The following is a 20889-nucleotide window of genomic DNA, read 5'->3' on the forward strand; positions in this document are numbered from 1 at the left end:
TTTCACGGTCAAAGACCGCTTCCTCAGAGGCACACAGTGCATGCACACATCAATTGTCGATTCAAGGGTAGTATCGCATCGCAATCTGTAAAAACAAAAGGAGAGCACTCCTAGATGAAATCCTGGAAGCCTGAACGCATCCACGGAAGTGGAAGTTCAGGCTTAATTATTGACTGAAAGCAGCTATAGACGTATTTCAGATTATGGCCTATGGCGACACCTAGTGCACCCTAATTTTCAGTGCTGTTTTTGCTTGACTCGTCCACGCCCCATTGATGATCGCTCTGCGCATGCACAGTTTAAGAGTATGTGAACTGAGCAAGCGCAGAACGCTCCTGGCTATGGGGGCGCGATCGAGGAGGCACACAGACAGACCTCCACATGCACAGTATTCTCTGACACTAGGCGACACTCAAATCTTTCAGAAGGGCCAGCAGCACTATGAAGGGGAATGGAGCAACAGTGGACCTAATAGGGACCTAATAGGCTTTAAGGGTCTGGAAAAAGCCCCAGGTAAGTAAATCTGATCTTATCCCTTCCCACTCCCCCCCCCCCCCCTCTGCTGGGTGTTCCTTTAACTTAGACACCCTAGATGAGAGCTTAGAGCTTCCTTTTAGATGGAGACTTAGAAATAAAAGTAAACCACAGACTGAGCTGAAAACCAAAGCTTCTCCAAATGCCATGTAGCCATACATATTAGGTAAGCAGGATGTTCAAAAGGTTTCTACAGGTGTTCATTTCCCCAGACACATAACCGATAAAGAATTTTTAGCACCGCCAAAAACAGGCCATCGGGGATTAACGTGTTAGTACGCGGTAAATCCCATCTGGCAGCCGGCCAAGTAGGAAGTGACACTCACTTCCTGTGGCTGAAGCGATCATGTGCTTGGAAGCGTATTGCTAAAAGATGCTTCCGCGCATGCATGATGCGTAAAACGTGCGGCTGGCATTTTAACACACATGCGTTGCAATAGATTATATGACTTCCGGTCCGCCGCAGGTCGACGAAGAACCGCACAGTAACGTAGGTTTGCCCTAGTGTCGTGGAAACGGTGGAAACATCACTTCCGTCACATTGCGCCGTATCGGTATGAAAGTCCCCATAGACTTTCATTGCCCTGCGGTTTAGTGCGGTACAAATAATGCACCGCACCATCCTAGTGTAAAAGTGATCTGTGTAGATAGGAAGCTGGATTAGACAACTCCTATCATAACTTCAGAGTGGTAACATTTCTGAATATAGTAAGACCAGGTGAATTCCACTGGAGTTGCCTGCACCTGCGCAGTAGAGCGTACCCGATCTGGCTCAGCTATTTTTGCCGCAGCCCATAAGAAAGCCGCTACTGCCCCTGCGCAGTACAGCAGATTTCTCAGGGGCTGCCAGCACTGAATCCCCTCTGCTGCAGAGGACAGGGGAAGACTCATTAGAATCTAGAGCCTTACCCCTCCTGAGGTAAATCCTCATCCCCCCCCCCCCCCCCAGTGGCACTTTTTTTTAAATTACTGGTCCTCTTTAAAGGATACCTTAGTGCATAAAGAATTTAAAAACAGGGGGGAGCAGGCATATTTAGTGGGCTCTCCTCATGCCCACCACTGCCCCCGTTCTCCTCCGTCCCCCTCCGGTACTGCCTACCGACCCCTCAAACTTACTTCCTGGTCGGTGAGGTCGCGGCTGACTGCAAAGGAGCTACCTGGCGGTACGCATGCTTTGATTGCGCGCAACGAGCACTCTGCACATGCGCACTACGTAGTTGTGCATGCACAGAGCGCTCCCAGACGTGCGGCCATAGGATGGGCGGTGCCTGCGCATTCAGCCGTGACCTCCCTGACCAGGAAGTAAATTTGAGGGGTCAGTAGGCAGTACCGGAAAAACGGGGAGAGGTGGGCGTGAGGAGAGCCCACTAAACATGCCGGCTCCCCCCATTTTTATATTCTTTTTGCGCTAAGGCATTGTTTAAGTATTCTTTTCCTAATTAACCATTTAATTTTATAGTGGTCTATACTGATGGCTTGTTAGGTTTTTCCCCTATTCTTCTGTAATCGGCTTTATTTCCTTTTCTTTTTTATCTACAGGCAGTCCCCTACTAACAAACAACTTCAGTTACAACTTTTTGTACATTCAAACTAAATATACAGTACTCAGGGCCGGTTCTTTCATGAATCAAGGTGAAACACCTGCATCAGGCACAGAGGTTATAGTGGCAGCATGATTGTACTGTCTGTGTTTACACTAACAGCATGCAGTCAGAGTAGGAGAAGCGAGAGGAGAGTGAGGTGAAGAGGTCATCATTAGGAAAAAGTAGCTTGTTGTGCTGTGTGAGGAGTGTGTCATGAGTGAGAAAGGGGGGGGGGGGAAGCAGTAAAGCAGCAGTGTTTCATCTGACTTGCCCAGCAGAAGGGAGGTGGTGGTACTGCTGTCCTGACTGAGGAGGAATGGAGTGGCTGAGTGTGAGCAGTTTGTTAATCATAGACTTACAGCCAGCCAGTGTGCTACTGTGTTGAGCTGCTGCATGTCATGTGAGAACATTAAGGCTAGTTACACACCAGGACGTTGCGTTTAGGGGACGTTATAGGGCACATAACGTGCCCCTAACGCAACGCCTGGTGCTCCCTGGTGTGGACGTCGGAGTGAGCCGCGTTGTGCAGCTCACTCTGGCGTCCGTGATGCCGTGATGTGTACTCTTGGACGCATGCGGCATCACATGGTCCCGCCGGTCAATCGCCGCACAGAGCGGCCGCTCCAGGAAGTAAACACTGCACGTCAGTGAGTGCAGTGAATATTAATTAGCCATGTGCCCGGCCGCTCTCCCCTCCTCCCCAACATGACTGAGCATGTGCAAACAGTCTAACGCGGCTTAGCTGCGTAGAACGCACAGCATGCAGCACTTTGCTGCGTTACAATGTAACGCAACGTGGGCAGTGTGAACAGCCCACTTGTGTTATATTGCTGTGCGTTGGGGGAGCGTTACAGGCTGCACTAATGTGCGCCTGTAACGTCCCTGTGTGCAAGAAGCCTAAATGAAGTAAATGAGTGAGTAAATTGTCGGGTGCGATCATTCAAAATTGGGAGGAAGGGTTGGATTGCATCCTCACAAGTTTGCCTCAGACGGAAAAAAGTCTAGAACCGGCCCTGACAGTACTGTTTATGCTGTTGGAAGCAGTTCAAAACATATTAAAAACACATTGGAGAAAAAAACAACTAGACAGATCTAAATCCAGAGGTGTCCAAAAGTAAATCATTTATCCTCGATTCACTACTGTATACGAAATGATTTGCGGCAAACTCTCTCAATGGAACCTGTTTGTAAGTAGTGGACCACCTGTATATAAACTAATTTAGGCTTTCTTCATGATCTGAGTACTTACAGTACTGTACTTGCCTCTTTGAGCTTCTGGAGAAATACGCTGTGTTGCAAGTCTGAGCTATCGTGCTGCCAGAAGCAAGGCAAAGGCTGACACATCCTGCTTACATAGGCATTAAAGAGAAACCGGGACCAAGAATTGAACTTCATCCCAATCAGTAGCTGATACCCCTTTTTACATGAGAAATCTTGTCCTTTTCACAAACGGATCATCAGGGGACTCTGTATGGCCATGGTGATGTCAGGACCATGGTCGTTCCTGTCTGGGATCCTCCTTCTGGACTTCAGCTCAGCGTTCAATACCATCAGCCACAAAATACTTCGGGAGAACCTTGCCGCACTTGGGGTCCACCCCACTCTACGCCTGTGGATCACAGACTTCCTCACCAACAGATCCCAGGTCGTAAAGCTAGGCACCATCTCCTCTCAACCTCGGATTACAAATACAGGAGCACCACAAGGGTGCGTCCTGTCGCCGTTCCTGTTCTCCCTGTATACGAACGCCTGCAGATCCACAGCGGACTCTGTCAAAGTGATCAAATTCGCCGACGACACCACTATTGTCGGCCTAATCACTAAAAATGACGAGGAAGCGTACCGCCAGCAGGTTGAGAGCATCTGCCTCTGGTGCAGGGAGAACGGGCTGGTCCTAAACACGGCAAAAACTGTTGAGGTGATTGTTGATTTTAGGAAGCACGCCAACGCCCCTCCTCCAATCCGTATTGATGACAAAGAAGTTGAAAGAGTTCCCTGTGTCCGACTTCTGGGCACAACCATCTCCAATGACCTGAAGTGGAAGGCCAACACCTCCACCGTCCAGAGGAAAGCCCAGCAGAGGTTATTCTTTCTCCGCCAACTGAAGAAGTTCGGCATGTCCCCAAAACTTCTGACCAGCTTCTACTCCGCTACAATTGAATCTGTCCTCTGCTCTTCCATCCTAGTCTGGTACGCCGGCTCCTCCGCCAGCAACAGACACAAATTGCAGAGAGTCATCAGATCAGCGGAGAGAATTATCAGAAAACCGCTACCCGCTCTGGACCTCCTCTACCACTCAAGGCTGTGCTCCAGAGCTTTGAGGATTGCAACTGACCCCTCACACCCAGGCAACTGTTTTTTCAGCCAGCTTCCTTTGGGCCGGAGGTATCGGTCAATCTACACCAGGACCACTAGACACAGAAACAGCTTCTTCCCCTCAGCTGTCAACTCACTGAACTCTCTCCACGCATTCCCCACCACAACGTGACCATGCTGTTGCCGTTGCACACACACATAGCAGCGCCAAGCCCGGCGATCTTTTTGAGTGTTTTCAATATTTTTGAGTGTTTTGGAATGATGCAAAAATTGAGCATTTTTGCTTGTATGCTTTCTCTGTATGTAAATGTGTGATATAGTGTGATATAGTGTTGATTCTTCTGATGTATTCTGTGTGCCCTATCCTACCTGTATCCTGTACGTGCCAAGACCAATTCCGGCACGACCCAGTCGTGCTTGGCGAAAATAAAGATTCTGATTCTGATTGTGGGAAATAACATCCAACTGCCAAAAAAAAGCAAGCACCATCTCCTTCCACTGACATCACCTGCCAGCATTAAAAATGTCCCCATGTGATAAATGTCAGAAAGTAAATCAGGGAGAGGAAAGATTTTACAATGGGCAGACGCTGACTAAATCATTTATACATAATTGTAAAAATGAAGCACTTTTTATTACATTATTTTCACTGGAGTTCCTCTTTAAACATAAAGTTACTTTGCAAGACTGGTGAACAAACAGGCCCGGATTTTAGCAAGGTCACAAAGGCCATGGACTAGGGCACCAGGAAGCAAGGGGCGGGCAGCAGGCTGGCACACCCATGCAATTAAGGTGCCAAATATATGAACCACAGTGGTTGGGCAGGTGTCTGGGACTCAGGGTATGAAAGGGCAGCAAATGGGGGCAGCTTACAGTCTGTGACCTGAGCTGTTATTCACTATTACCACTGGCAGCTCTTCTAGTCCAACTCCAGTCTCCACTTAGCTCCAACCTATCAGAGCGGTGGAGGGGGGTTGCTGTTGGTCAGGGGGAAGCTCATGAAAATGGCATTGGGTGGTAAAAAGTTCAAATCTGGCCCTGTGTACAAACCGTGTCTCCACTTAGACTGTGTTCCCACCTGAGCGGAGAACAGACATTTCAGCCATTCACACTTGTCAGTCTGCAATGGATCCATGCGGCTTGCAGAGGTGTGGGAAAAAATCATCTGACTCCAACTCCTCAGTTTATGAAACCACCAACTCCGACTCCAGGTTTTCAAAATTGCTCCGACTCCAAATTCTACAAAGGCTATGGATTTGATCCAAAAATCATCCGACTCCAACTCCTTAGTTTATTGAAACCACCGACTCCGACTCCAGGTACCCAAAATTGCTCTGACTCTCCACTCCACAGCCCTGTTTTTTTGTGTTTTATTACCTCCTCTAGAAGTCTTCACGGTTATTTGAACTCTCTTTCTACATCTGTGGCTTTGCTTGCAGTCTGACAGCTTTCACATTGATTGTAGACTTCTGTTTGTGCTGACTGCAGTCTGACTGAGGTGGAAATGACAATGGTGGAACAATGAAATGTAGCTATAAAATGCTGTGGCCACACATTCGTTTTCCATATTATTCTATACCTAAAAGACCAGTCAATGAGTTAGTAAAATATAAAAACAGTATCAGCATTAGCCCTTACTCTGCTCCCTGCACACTGCATGCGATTCCGAATTGGTTTTTACATCCGATTCCGAGTTTAATTGTTACTGCATGCTGTGTTTTTTCCTCCGTTTTTCTGTTGATTGTATTCAGGGAAAATCGGAATAGCAAATCGGAAACGGAGTTGCAGTGTGCAGGGAGCCTAAAGGCTACCAGAGCTGAAGTCAGGAGAAAAAACAGGGGGGAAGCTACATCATCTGCGCATAGTCGGGCCAGAGCCTGCGCATTAATGCCCGACCTGGAAGAGGCTGCTGGGGGTATTTACAGTAGGTACCAAAGGACGGGGACGGAGTACAAAGGGGGAGCGGTTGGCCTTAGGACAGCTTACAGTACATTCCTACTCCCCCCCCCCTCCCACGCCCCATTTTTCCTCCTGAATTCAGCTCTGGTATCCTTTTATTACCAGGAAATACTAGCAAGGTGGCAACTCTACACACACCCACTATAAGTGACTATATCCACTTTTTATTCCCCTTCCCCCCACAAACACAGGCCCAGTTCGCCCATGATGCCAAGTGAGGCAACTTCTTCGGGCCGGGTGGCAGAAGTCTGGGGGCAGCACCAGGCAGAAACAGGAAGTGAAGAGAGTGCCTGGCTAACCTATACTGGGGGCAACTGTACCTAGCTACCAACACTGGGGGAACCTATAACTGGCTACCTACCTATACTGAGGGTGTTTTTTTTGGGGGGGGGGGGGGGGGCTAACCGCAGCTATAATCTGCGGTGCAAAATGTCAGGTGCTGTGCGATCATTCCAAGGGGGGGCCTCAGACAGTAAAAAGTTTAGAACACCGGCCCTACACAAACACACTTATTTTCAGAGTAAGCGCTGCTTCAAACTTCCAGATTTGGCTAATCAGTGAGAGGTGGTTCACACTGGGAGTAATTGCGATCTGCTTGCCAGTGCAGTGTCACTCTGAGAGGGCGTTCCCACAGCAGCGTTGAGATTTGGCTAAAATCACATGGAGGAAGAATAGTATTAAAATGTGTATCTGATCAGTAGCATAGCAATAGGGGATGTAGAGGTGGCAACCCAACTGGGGACCTTGGACAAGTGGGACCTGCTAGGTGCCCTGCCTTAACTGAAGTACCAGCTCTTCAATGGTGCTATGCTGGTATTGATCACTTATATATGCTTTGAACCGTGGGACCTTCTCTCATACTGTGGCTGCACTTGGTAGGTTTTATCGCACCATATGATTTATATATTGAATGCTTGGGGTGGGTCCCAATGTAAAACATTCACTGGGGCCCAAAGCTCCTTAGCTACGCCAGTGTGTCTCTGATGCTAGAATAATATCTTCTGTGCTCCCAAGCATCAGATAAACACTCTCTAAGGCTTAGAGCCAAGGCAAGGCAGGCTACATTCACTGCCAGTACCAGTGATGTGCCCTCTGCCTCTTCATGAAACATAAGCCTGGTAAATAAATAGACAGCATTCTAACCCTGACAGGCCTATAACAGCTCTACATATATCAGATTGATTCATCTACCCACCTCTGTGGTAGAGAATAGGCCTGTTTCTGTACAGCGTTTATAATCTGCATCTCTCTGCTCAGTACAATGTGGAGAGGCACTCTCTCCTCATACAGCTTATAACCAGCCCTGTGTGCTCCTGCTCCTCGTGCCTAGGCCTGCCAGGCATCCTTACAATGGCGGGTGTGGGTGACGGTGGGTGAAACTGATGGGTGTGGCTATTGGCTAACACTTCTCCCTGCTTCCCTCAGGGGGAGCTCCTAACAACACAGGACTATACAACTGATGGGTGTGGCTAGCAGTTCCACCTGCTTCCTTCAGAGGGCGCTCCTAACAACACGGGGGTATACAACTGATGGGTGTGGCTAGCAGTTCTCCCTGCTTCCTCCAGAGGGCGCTCCTTACAACACGGGGCTATACAACTGATGGGTGTGGCTAGCAGTTCTCCCTACTTCCTCCAGAGGGCGCTCCTTACAACACGGCAGAGCACAGGGCGTGTCCAGCGTTTGGCGCGGAAACTCGGAGGCGGGGGAGTGGCTGTAGTCGGAGGAGTGTGAAGGTGCGCAGGAGCGGAGTGAGTATGGAGAGCTGTAATGTCCTTATATGGTTATACCTCTGTGTCTCACTGTCAGTGTTTTGCTGCTATTCTGTTTACATTGCATTGTCAATTATACATGCTGTCTCTTTACAACCTCCCACTGTGCCAGTCGACACCCCCCCTCTCCTTGCCAGTCACCTCAGAAACACCCCCCCCCCCCCTCCACCTGCTGGTTACCCTCCCTCCACATGTCAGTCTCCCCCCTTCACCTGTCAGTCCCCCCTTCACCTGTCAGTCCCCCCTTCACCTGCCAGTCCCCCCCCCCCACCACCACCTGTCAGTCCCCCCTTCACCTTTTAGTCCCCCCTTCACCTGTCAGTCACCCCCTTCACCTGTCAGTCCCCCCTTCACCTGTCAGTCCCCCCTTCACCTGCCAGCCCCCACCTGTCAGTCATCCCCTTCACCTGACAGTCCCCCCCCCCCACCTGTCAGTCACCCCCTTCACCTGTCAGTCACCCCCTCCACCTGCTGGTCACCCTCCCTCCACCTGTCAGTCACTCCTTCACTTGTCAGTCTCCCCCCTTCATCTGTCAGTCATCCCCCCACCTGCCAGTCCCCCCCTCCCTTCACCTGTCAGTCACCCCCTCCACCTGCTGGTCACCCTCCCTCCACATGCCAGTCTCCCCCTTCACCTCTCAGTCTCCTCCCTTCATCTGTCAGTCATCCCCTTCACCTGTCAGTCATCCCCTTCACCTGTCAGCCACCCCCTTCACCTGTCAGTCACCCCCTTCACCTGCCAGACCTCCCCCTTTCACCTGTCAGTCTCCTCCCTTCACCTGTCAGTCACCCCCTTCACCTGTCAGTCTCCCCCCTTCACCTGTCAGTCATCCCCCTTCACCTGTCAGTCATTGCCATCCACCTGGCCAGGCTCTTATCCTCCAACAGACTTTTATTATTACATGTTATTATTATATGCAATGCAGATACTGTGCTGTATATGAGTGGCCTCTGAGATGCATTTTTCCTTCTGCATGTTGCCTTTATAGCAGAGCCAGAGTATTGTGTGATCAGTGTTGTATGTTGTAGCCTGTACACACCTGCATCAATGGTCCTCTAAAAATGATTCTTACAGCCTTGCCCTGTACTGACTCATAACTTGTGCCTATCAGTGTTTTCTGCTCTATGAAGAGGAAGGGAGGGGGGTAGATAAATGTAAATGTGCCCCCCTGCCTGTCCATTGATGCTCTACCTGCCCGCTGCCGTGCCCATTCATCATCTGCATTTGCACCTCACTCACTGCCAGCGTATAGCACATGGCAGGTTTGTAAAGTCACACGCACCCCTAGTGCTTTATGACGGTGGCCACATGGAGCGGCAATGCGTAAGATGGATGGGCACCGCGGCAGGCAACAGCGGGCAGGTAAAGTATAAATCTACAGGTAGGGGGGCAACGATAGATGTGTCACAAGGCCGATTCCTGAGAAATTTCATGCTAAAATCGTTTGGGAATCGGTCTGAAGTGTATGGGCAGCCAACAGATCTCTCTCTGATCAGATGCGATCAGAGGTAGATCTGTCTCCTGGTCGAATCTGCCTATACATCGCTATATCTATGTACATACTCAGTACACACATCTCTAATGATTGTTCCAGGTGAGCTACGTTTCAAGTGTGTACAGACCGAATTGTTCCCAAGCTCTCAGGCTGGGAGCACACTTTGCAAAATTGCATGCGTTTTTCTGGAGTGCAATCCTAAAAAACGCATGCAAGTCTGCAGGGTGCTCCCAGCCTCACTCAGATGTTACCTCTGATGAACAAGACAGATTAAATATTTTTCACGCAAGGCAGGAAAAGATACATCTTGTAGAAATAAAAATATAGTGTGAGAACATCACGTGATTGTTGCATCAGTGTTTAGTAACGTTTCATACACAATAATATTTTCTATTGCTTAGAAAATAATAACAAATAAGAAACTTCCCCATACCTCCAGTAAACTAATAATAACAAATGAGACTATGCTTAGTTAATAAAGAATGAATCTATTCATGTACAATACATTGTGCCTTCTTGACGGTAAAACAAAAGCCTGCGCAGGGTTCACACTTGGGAGGATTGCACAGTTTTCCCACATGCAGAATCTCACCAGATGTGACAGCCGTGTTAATTAATAGGCTGGTTCACATCTAGGGACTTATTCAATTCACCTTTTCTCCTAAGTTTTCTCTGAGGAGATGGTTTTTCATCCTCTGTTTAAAGTGCATCCGAGATAAACGTTTACTCATTGCATAATTGTGTCCCTTTCCTATTGTTTATAGGGCATTTCTCAAGCCAAATACTTTTTTTGTTTTGTTTTAATACTTTAATTCCCTATAAACTAAACAAACCACGCCCACAGGTTTTCACAGTGCCTCGGCACCGTAGCAAGGGCTTATGGGAGCTCAGTCTGGGCAGGAGGAGGTTACTAGCCATTGATTTCAGAGGCAGAGGGGAGGGGGGACTGAATTTACACACAGGCAAGCTGATAGCATCTCCAGCCCTCAGCCTGTGACAATGTGACAAACAGAACATGGCTGCCCTCATTGTATCACAGGAATAAATAATCATAAACTGTTGAAGCTGTTTGCTGCTAGATTTGCTGTGTAAACTATCTAAACTTTAGATAAGATATATAGACACGTTACTTGTTATAGTTAGTTTTTCACCTCGGATCCACTTAAAAATAACTGTTCAGCACTCTGCAACTGAAAAAGTACCAAAAAGTAGGTGGAAAAGTACTGCCAAAATGAGTATGTTCTTGCTTGATGGTGGCTTAAAGGAGTGCTGTAGGGGGTCGGGAGAAAAACTTACCCGGGGCTTCTAATGGTCCCCCGCAGTTGTCTTGTCCCCGCGCAGCCACTCACCGATGCTCCGGCCCCGCCTCCGGTTTACTTACAGAATTTCTGACTTCAAAGTCGGAAAACCATTGTGCCTGCTTGGCCGTGTTTTGGCTTTTGCTGACGTCACTGGGGGTGTACGGCGCACACGCAGTATGGTCTATAAAGTCGGAAATTACAGTAGTGAACCCGAGGCGGGCCGGAGCATCGGTGAGTGGCTGTGCGGGCACAGGATGTCTGCGGGGGGCCATTAGAAGCCCTGGGTAGGTTCAGCTCATTTCCCCCTTCCCCCCTACAGTTGTCCTTTAAAGGACCACTATTGTGAAAACAGTAAGCAGTTAAAATCTGACTGAACCAACAGGTTTTGGACTAGTCCATCTCCTCTCGGGGTTTTCAATTAGCAATAATCACGCCTCATTGGCTATGACACTGCCAATGCGCAAAAAGCTCCTCTCAGGATTTTATTTTGTTTTCAAATGCATGTATTGAACGACAGTATATAAATCTAACTGCCAAAATAGTAAGATGCCAGCCTTCCTACTCATTGTACGCTATTTTGGCAGTTAGACTTAGCAACTGCTGTTTAGGAAATGCTTTTGAAAACAAAGAAAATACTGAGAATCCCCCATGAGGAGATGGACTAGTTCAAAACATTTTGTTTCTGTCAGATTTTAACAGCTTTTTGCTGTTGTGGTGCTGTTATGGCAGTTTCCCCGCGTGATTTGCTTGCGCTAAGACTGTGGATTCGGACAGATTTCTGCACTAGTGGAAAAGGGCCCTAAGCCTATTGCATTGTTAGGGGGTGTGTTTATAGGTAATGGCAGTTTGTGCTGGCTAGTTTTTTTCTTGTCTGCCAGCAGTAAACATGGTGACCTGCAGGCTCATTGTGGGTCCAACAACATACACTAATTACATGGCGAATATCAATCATTTCTTGATGTCTCTTGTATTTTTTAACTTCTCACTTTGCAATGAATTATTTTATATTCCCCCCACTACTATTTTTTTCAGTAAAATTTCTCTTAAAGTGGACCTAGACTCAGAACTTCCTCTCATTTTCTAAAGATAAGCAGCGGTATAATAACCTTTAAAGCAAATTGTTACAGCTTACAGAACTATTACAATAAATCTGCAGTGTGTCTACTTCCTGCTTTTATGGAAGCAGACAAAGGGTTAACATCTGTGTTTACATATTAACTGAATTTACAGAGGACTGTCGAATTTCTGTGCTGACATATCTGAGAGATCAAATTACACTTGTGATGACTTGAAAGTAGCCATCATCTACCGATGATGGGCAGATTCGACCAAGAGACAAGTCTCTCTGTAATCGAATCTGATTGGAGAGAGATCTGTGGGTTGCCCCATACACCGCAGGCTGATTCCCAATCAATTCCATGCTGAAATTGATCAGGAATCGGCCTTGTGACGCCGCATCCGACTGCCTCGCCAGCCCAACGCTGTCCACCCTAATGTATAATGTCTCCACCCAGTGCCCAGTGTAAGCTTTACATTACCTGTCCACGGCCTCTGCTTGCTCCGGTCCCCCTCCGTTGTCCATACACGTATGCACATGGACAGGTAATGTATAGCTCGCACTGGGGGGGGGGCACATCTAACATTAGGGAGGACAGCGTCGGGGGTTTCATCACGTTTGTCGCTTGTTCTGATATCGCTCGCCGTTCCCACAGTGCACCACATCTTGCAGCATGTCCCATAGAGTAGTTTCATAGAGTAATTTCGTCTCTAAATTGGTCGCATTGTCATACGGACACGCTTTTGGCGGCTCCGATTATAATAATCGAATCGGATGGTCGATCGGCCGCCAAGTTGCCTGATGTATGTATGGAACCTTAAAGATGAGGGGGAATTAGAAAGTCCATTGTCTCTGAAAACACACAGGGCGCATTTCTCTATGTTTACCTTGTGTCTCTTGCAGGAGTTCAGGTCCACTTTAAAGAGCCGTAACCTCGTCACTGCAGGTGATGCTATTGCTTGCTCCATTCCGCTCCACCGTAGCCAAATTAGTCCCTCTATTGCTGAATGCCCCGCACCATGATGCCGAGGGGGGCATGGACACAGTGGGGGCACAGCACATGAGTGAGTGAGTACGGATTCACTCACCCCCTTCACTTACCCCCACTAACAGCAATGACTGTTTAAAACTGCTGCCCGCTTTATGTGGCGGGATCGTTAAAGTGTACCAGAGCCAAGATAAAGTAAAAGATTTATACATACCTGAGGCTTCCTCCAGTCCCATCCGCACGAATCGCTCCCACGCCGCCGTCCTCAGTCTTCTCTCCGGGTCCGTAACTTCTTCCATTCGCGGGCAGTCTGGTGCAAGAAAGGTGCACTCTTCAGGAATGCGCTCCTCAGACTGGCTGCGACTGGAGGAAGTTACGGGACCCGGTGCCGGAGCTCGAGAAGGCTGAAGACAGCGACGTGGGAGCGATCCAAGCGGATGGGGCTGGAGGAAGCCCCAGGTATGTTTAAATCTTTTACTTTATCCCGGCTCTGGTTTCCTTTATTTCTTAGCCTGCCATGTAACTTTGCCTTATGGCATTTGTGCCCCTGCTAACACTGAGGTGTGTGTGTAAGTGAATGGAATCCGCATTTAAAAAAATTAGACAGATACTTACCCAAGGAGAGGGAAGGCTCTGGGTCCTACAGAGCCTTCCGGCTCCTCTCCTGGTCCCCTCGATCCAGTGCTGGCTCCCCCGGTAGCAGTATTTGACTAAATTAGTCAAATACTGCTTTATCTGGCCGAAGGAGGCTTCAGAAGTCTTCAGGGAGCCCGAGTGCTCGTGAATAAGGTCCGCCCTGTACTGCGCCGGCGCAAGCACGCTCTCTTGCACGCTCACGCCTGTGCAGTATGGAGCCGCACATCTTTGGGAGGACGCGGCTCCCGAAGACTTCCAAATACCCTTTCGACAAGTGGAGCCAGCACTGGATAGAGAGCACTGAGAGAGGAGATGGAAGGCTCTATACGACCCAGAGCCTTCCCTCTCCTTAGGTAAGTATTTGCTTCATTTTTTTAAAAATGCGGTTCCCATTCACTTTAAGTTTCTACAGAACTGTGCAGACTGTCAGAGGAGCTGCAGCAGAGTCATGAATAATTGTCACAGCCCAAACCATATTTTTTCTTAGAAATTTGTTGCAGATTTAAAAAGATCAGTTCAGCTGTAGTGCACCCTGCAATTCTGTGTTCAGCCCAGATCCACCGAAACACAATCACTGGCTACGGGTTGGGGGGGAGGCTGCTCACTTTTGCCGCTGGCAGTCTCTGTACTACATTTGCATGAGCATGCATTCTTGTGCACTCGCGCATGCGCAGTACGGATTGGCCTGTGTTTGGGAGCACTCGGGCTGCTTCCAAAATCTGTAACCAGTTGCAGAACCAGGACAGGCTGCAACTAAAAATCAATCAAAAGTATTGATTGGACAGGACGGAAAATCTAAGTTGATTGGGTGCAGAACAAGAGCTGCAGATGATCGACAGGCCCTAGCGTTGCATTGTATCAAACCGTACAATGCATGTGCTGTGTGTGAAAGGAATCGATTCTTTTGAAAGGAATCAATCATTTTGGAACAATTCATGGAAATTTATAAGTGTATGGCCAGAAAGACACCTCAAGTAAAAAGACACCTGAAGTAAAAAGGAGATGGAAGCTGCCAGTTATTTCCTTCTAAGGCCACATACACACATCAGACCATAGTCTTTTGAAAATGAAAGATCACAGACCAATCTTACCACCCTTCATGTAGTATGAGAGCCATACTCCACAGTCTTTCCTATGGAGCTGAGCTCCCCATCAGAAAAAAATCTTTGCAAGATGCTGCACACACAGATGCTGTACAGACACAAAAGATCAGTATCTGCAAAAGATCTGTTCCTGCCAAAAGTCCATTCCTGCAAATTGCAATGATAGTCTATGAGATCTGCACATGATTTAACTGACATTCATCTGCAGATCAGATCCACCAGGATGGATTTTCAGACCTGCGGATGATTGCTTGATCTGCAGATGAATGTCAGTTAAATCATGTGTGTATGATGATCTGCAGATCTCATAGACTATCATTGCAATTTGCAGGAATGGATTTTTGGCAGGAACAGATCTTTTGCAGATACTGATCTTTTGTGTCTGTACAGCATCTGTGTGTACAGCATCGTGCAAAGATTTTTTCCTGCTGTGGAGTTCAGCTCCATAGAATAGACTGTGTAGAGTATGGCTCTTATACTACAGGAAGGGTGGTAAGATTGGTCTGTGATCTTTCATTTTCCAAAGACTATAGTCTGATGTGTGTATGAGCCTTCAGCAATACCAGCTGCCTGGCTGTCCTGCTGATCATCTGCCTCTAATACTATTAGCCAAAGACCCTGAACAAGCATGCAGCATATCAGGTGTTTTTGCGATTATTGCCAGATCTGACAAGATTAGCTGCATGCTTGTTTCTGGTGTGCGATTCAGACACTACTGCAGCCAAAAACACTGCAGCAGCCGAATAGATCAGCAGGACAGCCACACAAATAATATTGTTTAGAAGGAAATACATAGGGCAGCCTCCATATACCTCTCAATTCAGTTGAGCTTTAGAGGAAATCTGTAAAAAACAAAAAAGTCCCTGGGGGTACTTGCCACAGGAGGGGGAAGCATCTGGATCCTAATGAGACTTCCCCCATTCTCTTCAGCCTCCGGGATCCAGCGCTGGCAGTCCCTGGGAGGTAAATGGTTCTTTTCCCGGCTCCAGTGCAGGCGCATTAGCAGCTTTCCAATGGGCTCCGGCGGAAATAGCCGAATGTGATCCGGTCTACTCTACTGCGCAGGTGCTGGTGACTGGGCTCTGCTATTTTCGCCAGAACCCTTGGAAAGCTGCTACTGCTCGGGAGCTGGGAAGGTACGGTAGATATTGCAGGAGCTACTGCGCTTGCACCACAGCCAACAGGGCTGCCAGCGCTGGATCTCGGAGGTTGAAGAGGACAGGGAAAGCCTCACTAGTATCCAGAGGCTTCCCCCTCCTGAGGTAAGTACTCCCAGGGGCTGTTTTTTTTGTTACAGTTTTACTTTAAAGTACCCTGAATAGGGTAGCTGATAGATCTGTAAGGTTCTGATTTGCTGTGATGACTTCCTGGTTTAACACATGATCATGAGCAGCAAATCAGCTGATCAAACTGATCACATGCTTCTCCGTGAGTTCTCCTAGACAGGGCCGTCCCTACCCGTGAACCAGTTTTTAAATTACATACTTTTAATGCTGCTTTAGTTGTGATGCAGCACCATCCTCCCTCTCCAGCACCCCACACATGTCGTACCCCCCACCCCCCGCACTGTTAGCTGGGGATTATGGGCGGGGAGGAAGTGTCAGTTCTTCCGCCCCTTTGCTCGTCCTTAGTCCCACCTCCTTATCTCGCTGCTTATAGTTCCTGACAAGTGTTACAGTACACCGCATGGAGGGGAGCTGGGCTGTGTGCAGTCTTGTGCTAATTGAGTTCAGAACTATAGTGGACTAACACAGCTATTCCTTCTTCAATTACACAAGCCCTTACACAGCGCAGTTCCCCTGCATGTTGTGTGCTGTAACACTTGTCAGGAACTATAAGCTATGAGTGGAGGTGGCGGGACTAAGGATGGGCAGAGGGGAGGAAGAACTGACACTTCCTCCCTGCCCATAATTGGCGTTCTGCTCAGTTGAATATTTAGGCTGAGCAGAACGGGGCCCCCAGGGGGCGCTGGAGTGGGAGGAAGTTGCGGTGCATGTCACAGCACCACAAATGAAAGCAGCAATAAAAGTATGTAATTTAACCACTTCAACCCAAAGGCATTTTTACCCTAACGGACAAGAGCGATTTTAGCCTTTCAGTGCTCATCCCTTTCATTTGCCAATAACTTAATCACTACTAATTATAATGAAATGATCTATATCTTGTTTTTTTTCACCACCAATTAGGCTTTTTGGGGTTGATATTTGTTTTTAGTAATTACTTCTATTTTCTATACAATTTAAAGGGAAAAACAAGGAAAAAAATAAAAAAATACACTATTTCTCCAACGTCATGCCCTATAGTTTTAATATAAACAGTGCTACTGTACATAAAACCCACACATTTTATCTGCCTATTTGTTCTGGTTATCACAAGATTTTAATTATGTCCCTAGTGCAAAGTATGGTGACTATATAGTATTTGGAAATAAGGGCTGGTTCAGACGGACGCTTGCGGAGCGTTTACCGCAAGCGTTCGGAACGTCACATTAAATGCTCCCATTCAAGTGAATGGGAGCGTTTGCACCGAGCTTTTGCACGCGGTTACACGAAAGCGGCGTTCTGGTCCCAATTTTCGCTTGTGTTCGAGGTGCCCCTGGATGCTACATGTAGCTTTCAGGGGCGGCCAACCGCGACGAGTAATGTCCCCCTAGGGGAAGAAAAACGCGACCGCATACAAACACGACACGAAGACTGCTGAAAGCCTGACCGCGCAGCTGCCGCTCGTCATCAAACGCGACGCCGCGCAGGCGTCCGTGTGAACCAGCCCTAAAGCAGTGTTCTCCCGAGGCTCTTTTAGCTGGGTGCTCCACCCGGCTAGTTTTGATGAGCTACCGGCTGTCATCGGTTCACCTCCTCCTATGCTATTAGCAGAGTTGCACACAGAAGCACCAGCCCTGCATTCTCTCATATTGCCCCACCCGGCTACTTTTTCATGCCACCCGGCTGGAAAACATTTCTGGGGAGAACACTGCTAAAGGTGTATTTTTTCCTTGGTGATTTTTTCCCCCACTATTCTCACGTGCACGGGAATGCACGTGCACGTGCGAGGGCGCGCAGGTGCACGCGCGCAGCGGCAGCAGCACTGTCTGACTTATAAAAACGTCCTGGAGCCATTAAGAGGCTCTAGCAGGACGTTTTTATAAGTCAGCTTGTCATTAAGTGGTTAAAGAAACACAAGTATCTTATCCAGCCGTCTTCTGCATTAAATTCTAAGCTAATTTGCCACATTCCGTGGCAGAACGAGTTATTTATGGCCCAGAAATAGCCCAGCAAAGTTCCACGACTTTGCAAGTTGCAGATTTTGCTGCCTGGGAGAGGCAGAGCTGTGCGCAGGAGCTCTGCTACCTATCCAGTTAATCTCTGCCGATCTCTGCCCCTCTCAGTCTCAGAGATTGACTGGATAGGTAGCAGAGCTCCTGCGCACAGCTCTGCCTCTCCCAGGCAGCAAAGTCTGCAACTTGCAAAGTCGTGGAACTTTGCTGGGCTATTTCTGGGCCATAAATAACTCGTTGTGCCACGGGGATGTGGCGAATCAGCTTAGAATGTAATGCTGAAGATGGCTGCATAAGAAAATATGATTAAAAAAAGAGACTTCAGTGTCTCTTTAATAACCGATTCAGGGGTATTTTAACTCATTTACACACTATCCAAACCCTAATGTCACAGGAGTTGGAGTCACAGGAGGATTCAAGGCATGCGAGAGTTGTTGTCCCATTTGGCGCTCTAATTAACATATAAAAATGGAAAAAAAGATAAACCTGCGATAGTCCTATCTGGCATTTTTGATCTGGGGCTCGCTTTGTGCCGCACGCCGGCGCCGCGTTACGTTCCAGTATCTTTCCGAAACAGTTCTGCGTCAGCTCAGATAAAACCGTTCACTGGGATGAAAATAAATGCAACTTTGATTTATTGCGGTAGTGAAATTGTCATTGCAATTTATCTGTGTAGTAAGTACATCATGAAACCGTGGAACTACATCATTAAATCAGAGTGCTGCCGGTAGACTTTAAACCTGTCACGGCTGGATAAGGTGGGTGCAGGCGAGGGGGCGGGGGGTGCAGGGAGAGGAGAAAACCGAACAAGCTCAGCAGTAAAATAATTATGGCGACACTAAACAAAACAGCCGCGTGACAGCGTCAGTAATTGACTCACGTAAAATGAATTTTGAAAAAGTAAATGAAAGCTGCCGTGATTAATGAAATAGAAGAGGACTGGATTGGACGTTCTCAGACAGATGAAAGTGTACCTCTAGATCCACCGTGTAAAGCGCTTCATCACGGGGAAATGCAGACGAAACAGGAAAATGTATTATTTTTATTTTTCAGAGTAGAATCAATTATATTCTTTTGCTTCTGTAAGACGTGGCATTTTGCATTAGAACTCAAGTCAGGCCCTTTACTTTGTGTTTTGATTGCATGGAGAAGGATTAGAAACGCTCACAGATTTTTACTGGCTGAAGCCGTAAACCAGTACTTTTTGAAAGGGAACTTAAAGAGAAACCGTAACCAAGAATTGAACTTCATCCCAATCAGTAGCTGATGCCCCCTTTCCCATGAGAAATATTTTCCTTTTCACAAACGGATAATCAGGGGGCTCTATATGGCTGATATTGTGGTGAAACCCCTCCCACAGTGTGATGTCAGGACCATGTTTCTGACATCACACTGTGGGAGCCTTGTTGCATTGTGGGTAATAACAGCTGTTTTCAACTGCCAAAAAAGCAAGCAGCATCTCCTTCCACTGACATCACCTGCCAACAGTAAAGATGTCACCATGTGATAACTGTCAGAATGTAAATCAGGGAGAGGAAAGATTTTACAATGGACAAATGCTGACTTAATCATTTATACATCATTATTGTAAAAATAAAGCACTTTTTTATTACATTAATTTCACTGGAGTTCCTCTTTAAATGGTTAACATTTTATTTTTCTTAAGCAGAAAGGTTGGACTGGGTGTCCCTTTAACCCCTTAGCAGCCAAATACTGTAAAGTAAAACTTTATTTGGCTCCAGGGCCACATTTTTCCTGCCACTGGGGAAGTGTGCCTTCCCCAGCCTGGCAGGCTCGGCAGGGTATGCAACAGCAGGTTAGGGGTGGCGGCAGGCGCCGCTCATACATACCTGGCCAGATGGCTGGATCAGCTTCTTCTTCATCCACTGCGGTGGGCAATGTACTCCCAGCAGAGTTCCGATCACATGACTTTACATTCACAACATTAGATCCAGGAGACCGCGTCAGTGGTACAACGCCACCCGGTGGTGGAAGAGGAGTAATGGAAGAGTCTCTTCCATCACCCCTCCTCCACCACCAGGTGGCGTTGCACCATTGACACAGTCTCCTGGATCCTGATCAGATGTAATGTCATGTGATCGGAAGTGATGGGGACCCAGAAAACCTGCTGGAAGTTCAGAGCCGTGGGTAAAGGAACAGGAAAATGTAACAGCCACACACACTAGGCAGCCAAACAAGTTATCCCTACTGAGGCTGCCACTGCAGCAGAAGCTTGTAAACCTTGTTTGAAGCTGCTAAAAGATTAAAGGGACACTTAAGACAGGAATAAAAAATCAGTTTTACTTGCCTGGGGCCTCTACCAGCCCCCTGCAGCCGTCCTGTGCCCTCGCAGTCACTCACAGAGCCTCCGGTCCCCCGCCGCCAGTTTCATTTTCGCTGACAGGGTGTCGGTGGGCTTTCTGCGGAGGCCTGGCCACGCGTTTCCTTCTTCATGTTCCCATCCTTAATAGCATCCTGCAAAGGCGCAGGACGCTATTGCAGACGGATACGCAAAGAAAAATACATCTGGCCAGGCCTGTCGGGCCGTGAGTGACTTTGAGGGTGTGGGCACGGCTGCAGGGGGCTGGTAGAAGCCCCAGTAAAGTAAAACAGATTTTTTTATTCCTGGCTTAATTGTCCCTTTAAGTATACACATTGACTGCTGCTCTCTGATCGAACTCCTACCACCATGCTTTTGCTACTGACAGGCTTTGGGTGCCACTTGTAACATCTGGTAAAGAATCAGGCAGTTTTTGACTGCTGGGAAGGGGGGGGGGGGGTGTTGGGGGGATGCTAGGGACTGACTTGTCACTTGTTACTGCTAACAGAGAATGGGGTCGGAGGGGACACACACACACACAAGTTGGTAGGAT

At 47.9% G+C, this 20889-nt stretch overlaps 2 protein-coding genes across 3 annotated transcripts in view; one reads left to right on the top strand and one right to left on the bottom strand.

The window, feature by feature from the left end:
- The window catches only part of MRE11 (MRE11 homolog, double strand break repair nuclease), a 656612-nt gene extending 648674 nt beyond the window's left edge, over positions 1-7938 (bottom strand). Inside the window, exons 1-2 of one of the 2 annotated variants that reach the window (XM_068266826.1) lie at positions 7588-7938; positions 5811-5922 (exon numbers count right to left, since the gene is read on the bottom strand). The gene's annotated coding sequence lies outside the window, so the exon portion shown is untranslated. Of the gene's footprint in view, positions 1-5810; positions 5927-7587 lie in introns of both variants that reach the window. The other variant, XM_068266825.1, reaches the window with a different exon arrangement.
- The window catches only part of PIWIL4 (piwi like RNA-mediated gene silencing 4), a 313719-nt gene continuing 300718 nt past the window's right edge, over positions 7889-20889 (top strand). Inside the window, exon 1 of the mRNA XM_068266824.1 lies at positions 7889-8140. The gene's annotated coding sequence lies outside the window, so the exon portion shown is untranslated. The remainder of the gene's footprint in view (positions 8141-20889) is intronic.

This window comes from Hyperolius riggenbachi, chromosome 2 (genome assembly GCF_040937935.1).
Source record: "Hyperolius riggenbachi isolate aHypRig1 chromosome 2, aHypRig1.pri, whole genome shotgun sequence".
In the NCBI taxonomy this organism is placed as follows: domain Eukaryota; kingdom Metazoa; phylum Chordata; class Amphibia; order Anura; family Hyperoliidae; genus Hyperolius; species Hyperolius riggenbachi.